This window comes from Pinus tabuliformis, chromosome X (genome assembly GCF_031772625.1).
Source record: "Pinus tabuliformis cultivar Carrire ecotype Pingquan chromosome X, CPIR1, whole genome shotgun sequence".
In the NCBI taxonomy this organism is placed as follows: Eukaryota; Viridiplantae; Streptophyta; class Pinopsida; order Pinales; family Pinaceae; genus Pinus; species Pinus tabuliformis.
In genome coordinates, this window is record NC_142308.1 from 377,729,328 (window position 1) to 377,739,184 (window position 9,857).

Sequence of the window (9,857 nt, forward strand, 5' to 3'; positions counted from 1 at the left end):
TTGTGACCTTTGATATTATAACCAATTTATTTCATATCTTCAAAGTGACCTTATCCACAAACTTGAGGTGATGGATAGAATATGTTTAAAAATCATGTAGATTGCAAAGGTTGAGATATTATAATCTGTCACTTCCGCGTTCCAAAGCACATTATCACGCCTCCATGTTTTTCGGCGTCTTATGCATTCTAGTGTGTGATGGTGATGACCAACACAAGCTAGGCAATGATAGCGATGACATGGCATCCGTCGTTGGCCTCCCTTTCCATGTCATATCATCCTGCTCGGTCACACCACCTTTGGAGGGTAACACCTATTTCCACCCCTATAGGTTTATTAATGCACATTAAATGCACTTGTGGAGAAGGACTCTGACATCAATTTTGACTGTCAATTCATGGACATAATTTCTCCGGCAAATACTTTCTAGGGATTGGGTTCATGTCTTTGTAAATCATCCATCCATGACTTATGCCAATGCGAGATGCATCATCCCCATGCACATGATACATGTGAACTGAATTAATTTAAACCACTACCGAGATTTGAATTTTCCCAACAAGTTTTGAAATTTGCCCACCCACATTATTTTGAATTTGGTCGTGGATGAAGCGGCTAAATCCATAAATCGATGCCTGCCCACATTATTTTGAATTTGGCCATGGATGAAGCAGCTGAATCCACAAATCGATGGGGTTACCGGCCAGGAGTCGTATCCCATATCCACCACTGATCCCAATTCTATGATTCTTTTCTTCAAAGACGAGGCAGAGTATGTGGATTCAGATCCGGGGCACTCGTTTCAAGCCATACGAGACCAAATTTTTGGCTCCGAGAACACCTCCATGGATCCTGCACCCATGAACAGATTCGCCTAGCAGGCGACTTCCTTGAGGGGTCCCAACATGTCTCAGACTGTCATGAATGGCTTCACACCTTGTAGTATTCAATCGATGGTTTGCTTCGGTACCATCCTCGACTCAACCCAACACACTCTACATTCATTCTGTGACTTCCCATGGAGCCATCAGCAATATACCCAAGCGGTTGTCCAACGGATACCCGCAGAAAACCATATTTGAATCAATAGACGAGTCGGGTTTGTCATTCAGGATTTATTACTAGAACATCCAGGCCACTCTGTTCTATAGAAATATCAGAAAACTCAAGTATATTAGTGATTTCCACTCCTACTCAGCTCAATTCAAGGCCCATGCCAGGAATGGGAAGTTGCCCAATTATGTGGTTGTGGAGCAGCGCTACATGGATTCCAAGCTCTTCCCCGCCAACGACGACCATCCTTCGCACGATGTAGCCGAGGGCCAGAAATTCGTGAAGGAGGTGTATGAGACGCTCAGATCCAACCCTCAATGGAATGAGACATTGTTCCTTATAACTTATGACGAGCACAACAGATTCTTCGATCACGTTCCCACACCTGTGAAGGACGTGCCTAGCCCCAACGACATTATCGGCCCCGACCCCTTCTTTTTCAAATTCGACAGGTTAGGGGTTCGAGTCCCCACTATCATGATTTCGCCATGGATTGACAAAGGAACAGGTTTCGACTCTCTTGGCACTATCTTCTTCCCTTCATCCATAATTCGATTATTTTCCATAACATTGAGTATTATATTAAATAAATTGTTGCTGCAGTGGTACATGGGGCTAACGGACCATATCCATAATTTCAGTTTGAGCATTCATCCATTGATGTAACAGTCAAGAAGTTATTCAATCTACAATCCGATTTCTTGAGCAAGAGAGACGCCTGGGCTGGAACTTTCGAAGTTGTCGTACAGAAGTGCAACAGCCCAAGAACAGACTGCCCAGGTACTCTAGGACCTAACAAATCTTCTTCTCACCATAACTAATTGTTGATCGAATTAGGCTTCTACCCAAACTTAGTAGTTTCGATCTAGTTTTATGGCCTTGCAGAGACATGGTTGGACCCTCCAAAGATAAGGTAGAGCAGAGCGAACGAGGAAGTGAAGTTAAGCAAGTTTTAGGAGGAACTACTGTAGCTGGCGGCTCAATTGAATGGAGATTATACTCTTGGGAGTTATCCAGAGGAGATCGGGAAGAAAATGAATGTGAGAGAGGTTAACAAAACATCGAGGATTCTGTGAGGCGTTTCTTTGAGGCAAGCTGACTGGCTAAAAGGCTTGGAGCTGATGACCATGAGATTGTAAAGATGAGACCTTCTCTCATCACCATAGCCACTAGTGGAGGATCAACCTCCAAGACCACCCACCCCTAGTGCTACACATATAATTACATATTATATAAATTCTGATTCTATGGCATATAAAACAGATGAATGTAACTCAGTCCTTTGGGAATAAAAATCAGTGGATTAATTTTTATTGGTCCACTTTTCTTCAAAAATGTTAAAGAGTTCCCTGGCGCTGCTAATTTTAACTGTGATATGTTTTCGTTTATTAGTTATTTGGGATTTATTTTGATTGAATGGTTTATATCCTCGTTCATATTTTTTCTATTGAGTTATATTGTTTTCATGTAAATTTGTTGTACATAAACATTGTTGTATTCGTTTCTGACCTTATAAACTTTTTGTAAACTATTAAAAATTTGTTCTGAAAACAACAATCTTCTTCTAACCCTTTTACCAAGAAAAAATAAATTGCGTATTCATTCACAAAGTCAGTAAAAATTGTTACATGTTATCTTGAACTATCTAAAACCGAAATGCACGTATTTGCACTAGCTAAAAATGAAGGAAATGCTACTTATTATTAATTTCATGAAAATGACAGTGTAGAAATAATAGATCTTTCTGACAACCAAACACTAACAATGAGGGCAACCAATATTTCCACCCCTATAGACCCATTAAGAGACTCTAAGGACATTCTTGGGAGATGGGTTCTGACATCGGCTTTTGCTGTCAACCCTTGTGCATCATTTCCCTGGCTAACAGATTCTGATTAATAGGAAAATGTGTTGATGTCTCTGTATGTATTCGCATTCATCCACCATGACTTTTGTCGATGCCACATGATCCACCATGCGCATGATGGATCCCAGAAATTGCGTTGACAGTACCATGGGGTATGCCATGTGTTTGGAGGTTATGGCATGGAGCATACATGATAGTATGCTCAAGTTTTTAAATTGTGTGCGGGCAAATGAAATTCAAATTTGAAATCGCTCTGGAAAACCAACCGTGCCTTCATTTTCTTCAGAAACCCAAACCTCTATGCAAACCATGCCCATTATCGTCGATAGAAGAACTCTAGAATTGGTAAGACTTCATCCAGAGGTTAGTTCATCGGGGAGAGCTCCGACATGATGCCCTATATAGATAACAAGTTCTCCTCATCCCGCTTGTTGCCGAAGCACATCCACAGAACAATGCATATGAGCGTGGTTCGAAACTGGTACATGATACTAACCGCTCCACTACTACGAGTAGCTTTGTTACTCATTTTTTCCACCAGGCGACCTATGCTACATTCCCTCACCTTCCAAAATTCAAATTGGAAATATTGGTTGCCTTTAGAATTCATTCCCATCATTGCGTGAAGGTCTTTAAGTTTCTGGGAGCACTAGGATCAAATCTCGTCGGTCTAAGTCAGTTCATTTTAAGTTTTGGGAGCCCCAGCATCAAGTCTCATCGGCTTAAGTTAGTCCATTTTAAGTTTCGGGGAGTCCCAGGATTGAATCTGGTCGGCCTAAGTCGGTTCATATCACTTTTTTCGCAATTCGGGGCTAGGTGCCATGATGACAGATCACCAGAGAATCTATCCGATGACGGAAAATATTGAGAAGGATGCAGGCGAATATGTAAACAAGAAGCCGAGCACTCCATTGGCGCCCAATTCCAGCAATTTTTCATCTGAGAAGGGCGGGGTCGATCCCGCGCTCATTCCGCCTACTTCAAATGGGCGGATGAGAGTTAAGGTTCCAAAGGACCAAGTTATCTCCAGAAGAGAGCATCGCAAATACTTGTCACTGCCTCCCAAGTGTCGGTGCTCCTATTGCCGTTGCTTGTGTTGCACCATTTTCTTTTTAATCACTCGTCGTGATTGTCGCGGTCGCCTGTGGCATTCTGTACTTTGTCTTCTGGCCCAAGATCCCCAAATACTCTGTCGATAGCATCCATATTACTAATTTTACCTTCAACCCCGTCGTTTCAGTACAAATTGTCAATTCGATGTGAAAATAAAGGCCCAGAATCCCAACAAGAGGATCGGTATGTATTATCTCAACAATAGCCATCTCGCGGTTTTGTATTCAGGGTCGGAGCTCTACACAGGCTCCCTGCCGGTATTCTACCAGGGCCACAAGAACACCACTTTGTTGGACGTGGAACTCAGTGGGACCAGTGATAAGCTCACCAATGCCATGAAGTCTACGCTCAATGCACAGATAAATTAGGCGAGCATTCCCCTGAAATTGAACGTAGATGTTCCCGTGAAGATAAAGTTTCGGAAATTAAAGTTATGGAAGATAACAGTTCATGCGCGATGAGACCTTACCGTCGACCAGCTCGATGCCAAGGCCACAGTGACTGTTAAGAATTCCAAGGTGCGGGTGAAGCTGTGAGGATTGCGCGCGACTTAGGATGCATTGAATTCATGGTTAGGGCACGGTTGGGGTTAAGTGTTTTTGTGATAGGACCATATAGATGCTACGGCTGCAGATATATCTTTTTGATATACAATTTGTTTTGTTCAAACTCCAAATATAATATTAATGCCCAACTTTTAGTTGGCAGACATATTATTTTTAATAGCGTGGCCCTGTTTATATCGAGACATGTTTTAGTATTTCCAAAATATAATTGGATTCTTTACTCTCTATTGTTCTTTCCTTTCTCTTACGGATGAGTCAGTATTTTGTGGGTATGGTGGTGAAATCATACCCATGGGTTGGTTTTGCTATTTCTTTTATTACTTGAAACTTCAATTGAGAACTTGTTAATAGAATATGGGAGGGTTGTAGTAAAATTATTAAAAGTAACTAAATTATAATAATTTTTTTTAGTTTTATTTGCTTTTTATTTAATTTTTTATTTTGATTTCTTTTTCTTTTCTATTTTTCCGCTTTCATGAATTATAGTTTCTTTTTATAACTATTTTCAAAGATGAAAAAATTATTAAAAAATCTTTTTACATTTTTTTTTTCTTTTTAAATTATTGTCTTATATATATATATATATATTTCTATTTTCAATTCCAATTCCATTCATTTTTTTGGGTTAATTTTTAATTTGACTTTATTTTATTCCCTTCACATTTTTATAATTTTATTTCCCTGAAGCAACAATTATACAATGAAACTTCCATTTCAATGAATATAATTAGATTAGGAAAAAGACATTAGTTTTTAGAATGGTGTGAACATTTATTTCCTATTTTATTAAGAAATTTTTATTGATATATAGTTACTAATTTTCATAATCTTGTGATGTTTGCTAACTTTGTTGAATTTGTTTTATTTACTTATAGTTTTTATAATTCTTGAGCCCCAGGTATATCAAGAATTCAAAAAATTTATCGATAAATTATTGATTAATATTTGGGTGTATATTTTCTACTAGGCCAAAGGATTTGAAATTCCATCTGAGGTGGACACTTGGATGGCGACAAATCCAATGTAATGCATTGGAGCTCTTCATTTCATTTTAAGGGATGAAAATTTTAAGGTGCATAGGTTGGGGTATGGGATTCAAACTAATTCTTCCAGTGCATAGCAGCAGGGGCATTACCAACATCCCATTTTGAAGTTCCATATTCCGGTTTAAGTTGTTGCAAAACGAGAGATTGCTTGGCATTAATTAGGGGGTGGGTCTTCAACTTCTCATTTGTTTCAATCATTTTGTTGAAGCTAATTTACCTTATTTCCTCTAACCAAACAAAAAAATATTGGTCTCAGTTACCATGAAAAATGTCAACGTGTGAATTTTGTTAAAGTCATTTAATCTACTACAACTTTATTCCTTGCTTTATTTAAAGTGAATGTGTCAAATTAAACCAATTTAATACTAATAGACAATCTTATAATATTTGGAAAATACTTAAATGACTAATGATATATTTTTATTTTTTTTAATATTTAATTTTTTTAAATGATTTTTTTAGCTGGGTAACTTAACTGATAATTAAATTGTGCCATTAAATTGTCAAAACCAAGGTTCGTATACTTGCGAACTATATGTGCACTACATATGCTAGTGGTTCCTTTTTTATTATGAAATCAAATTCTAGTTTAATTAAATGCAAGGAATCTTAGACTAACTCAAGTTCAATTCTCATTAAAGTGACACACATGTTCTTTCCATAAGGCTTGTCAAATCAAAATGAATTTAAAAGAAAACTACTCGAAAAGAAATATTCGAAAATGAGAGAATAAGAATTTATGTTATTGACGTGAAATGAAAACTATCTTATTGACATAATTGAAATTTAATCTTTCGAACTAAATTAAAAACTAATCTATGAACAAAATTAAAACTATTCTATGGACAAAAATTGAATTTATTCTATTGGATTGAATTAAAATTACTTTGAATCAAGTTCAAAACCATTCTAAAATGTCAAATTAAAGGAATTAATTCAACTACAATCCTTAACAGGTTATTCGCCTGTGAACCCAATCATGATCATTAAACTTTATTTAAATTTGAGACTAAGCTAGAAATTTAACTAAAGAACTTATAAAGAGAATGATTTTGGTATTTTTATTTTATAAATCGCTTGACCTATTACAATGGAATCAACAGTAAGTGAATAATGGAATCAGTGGTAATAACTAATGATAAAGCATGAAACTAATTGCAGAAGAATGCAAATTAAATGAATCAAGATAAAACAACTACTCTATCTTACGACTCTTTAGGTGGGCCTCCTTTTCAGTGCAAGGAAGAACAAACTCAAATCAAATCAATAAACGACACAACTACATTAGAGTTTGGAACAGAGTACTTATTTGCCAAAATAGAGTTTTAAGTTACAAATTTAAAGTGCTTCAAAAACCTTGCTATTATCTACCATCTCGACTTATAAATCAAGGTAATATTTATACTATTTCTGATTTAACAATTAAAGAAATCGATGTTGAAAGACAAGTTTTGGAATTTCCACTTGGTGTTTGAATTCGATGAAGAAAACAATCTTGCATGATTTTCTCCATCGTAGCAAATCATGCAAATCCTCTTTATCTACATATCAACTTATTCAAATGCAGATGCTCACTTGCTCGATGCCATTTTCTCCACATTCGTTTGATGTTGAAACCAATTCCTTGAAATGCCTATGCATAAACAAAGCAATGTTGACTTGTAAATGAGCGAACAAATTCTCACTCATGATGATTTTGTGAGTAGGAACAATAGGTCGGTGTTCATGTTTTTGACATTTGGCATTTGCTCATATATTTCATTCACCTTGAAAGTCTCTACATCCTATATTAACATGGATTGAGCTCTAGAAAATGTAGTTCGCTACAGTAATATCAAAGTTTGGTAGTCAAAGTGATATTTTAGTTATTTTCGCAAAGAAAATCTAGAATATGGGCTACAATTATTTGATATCTTTGTTAATGCTTGAACATGACCCAAATGATATGATGAATTGTAAATATATCAAATAAAGTATAGGATGGATGAAAAGAAGGGAAAAATGATGTCAAAATTGTGGAAAATTCTAGGATCCAACACTCCCCCACATTGAGGATGTTGCATGTCCTCATGCGCAAAACTCAAAATTGAAGAAATCTCCTTGCTATTGTGCTGCTTCTGAAGACTGAATCAACACATCCATATTGCTTTGTGTTAACTAATCATTCAGGATTGTTATTTTATATTGTATAATATGTAATTAGTTTTACATTCCGTGTTTACGATTTATAAGTTATCAAGACACAAATGTCTTGTACCTAGATTGCACATGTATAAATAAGTAATTTTATCGTTAATATGACACTCTTTCATTGTTTTCTTTTATTGTGTTCTTTCATTGTGGAGTTTATTTGGGCTTGTATAGTGGCATCAGAGCCCTGATTGAGTTGTTCATAAACTCCATGTATTTGAAGTCTATGGTGTAAAGGAGACGCGGAGCATGAAGACTATGAAGATAGAGTGCAACAAAAGGTTAATCCAGTGGAATGATGCAATGGGATGCCCAAACTATTGACTATCTGTAAGTTTCATATATTTCAATCATAATGAAAGACAATTGGAGAAATTGAGTGGCATAATTTTTTTTTGCATATCCTTGGAATTTAGAATACAAATCTCCAATACTCGGTCAAACGACAAGCTTTATTTGCATTTACTGCATCAAACGGGAGTTTACTTACAGTGAAATTTCTGAAATATTGTATTTGCATTTACGACAGCAAACAAGAATTTAATCACAGTAAAATTTTTGAAGAATAACAATTGCATTTATCGTAGTAAAGAGGAATTTAATGATGGTAAAATTTTTGAAGGATAGTATTTATATTTTAATTGAAGAGTGGTCAATTTTCTGGCGAAGATGTATATTTTTGGTGGTTTGAATTAAATTTTTAATTGAAGTGTGGTCAATTTTCTGGGTATTTGAAATATATATATATATATATATATATATATATATATATATATATATATATATATATATATATATATATATATATATATATATATTTAATAGGCCATTGGTAAAATAAAATTTATTTTTGGAGGATAACAAGATTTGAACCTAGCTCTTTGCTAAATTATTTTTGAAACTTACCATTAAACCACAAAGCCAACTTTGTTTGAAACAAGAGGAGAAACAAATTTGTATCTTTTAAGAAGTATTGCATATATTTTGAATTTGAAAGGATTTGAAGAATACTTGGTTACATAAAATTTATGACTTCAATAGTTTCCATAGTTGGAGTTGCTCTTAATGGAAAGGAAAATTATAAGAGTGGTTTCGAAAGCTTAAAAGTGCCCTTGTTTTTAACGATTTGTGGGAAGTTTGTCAAGGCAAGAAGGATAGTGATAGAAAAGAAATTGCACTAGAGCCACCTGATAATGAGAAGCAATGCACAATTTGAGAGACAAAATAAAACAAGGCATATGCATTAATAACTTCATCAGTGATAGAAGAGGTAAGAAGATATATCGTTTCTTATGGTACTGCATTCTAAGCACTAAAGAAGTTGATAGAATTGTATGATTCACACTCAGAACTCGAAATTATGCAATTATTGTTACAACTGTTTAATTTGGAGATGAAGGATGATCCTTTAAAGAGTACCTTTGAAATAAAAGCCATTTTTCATGATATAGAAGCCATTGGAATTAAAGTATATTTACACTTTACAACCTTTATAAAAGTCCTTCACCATGTCCTTTCAAACTATTTGAAATCTCTCCAAGCTAGTGGGCAGCTAAAAGACATTAAATTTAATAAATTAGTAAGAAAAATAGTTGAGAGAGAAGAATCCTTTGGGAAGAAAAAGGCTCCACCTAACTCTAATGTAGAAACTTTGTGCCTTGAACAAAAGGATCAGAAGTCTCATGCTGAAACTTATAGTGGTGATAAAAGTAATAGAATTCGTGGTAGGATAAATTATAGAGGTAGGCGGGGGGGGGCGCGAAATAATCAGGGAGACAAACAAAAAAATTATTGACAACAAAGGAATTTTAATGATAGACCAACTATCAAATGTTTTAGATGTGGTAAAATTGGTCATACTACTACTAATTGTAAAATCCCTTGGGAGAAAGTCAGTGAAAGGAGAGAACAATTGAATGAAAAGAAAGATCAACCACCACCAGATAAGGGAAAATCATCAGAGTCTGCACATTACATTGTTTCTCATTGTAATTTTAATATTAATGATGTTTTCAGGAGCCA

The 9,857-nt window shown here is 35.5% G+C and overlaps 2 pseudogenes; both read left to right on the forward strand.

Annotated features, from left to right (window-relative positions):
• Window positions 1-665: 665 nt before the first annotated feature.
• On the forward strand, window positions 666-2,260 carry LOC149140095 (non-specific phospholipase C2 pseudogene; annotated as a pseudogene).
• Window positions 2,261-3,744: 1,484 nt separating this feature from the next.
• Window positions 3,745-4,569, forward strand: LOC149140096 (NDR1/HIN1-like protein 6 pseudogene; annotated as a pseudogene).
• Window positions 4,570-9,857: the final 5,288 nt, after the last annotated feature.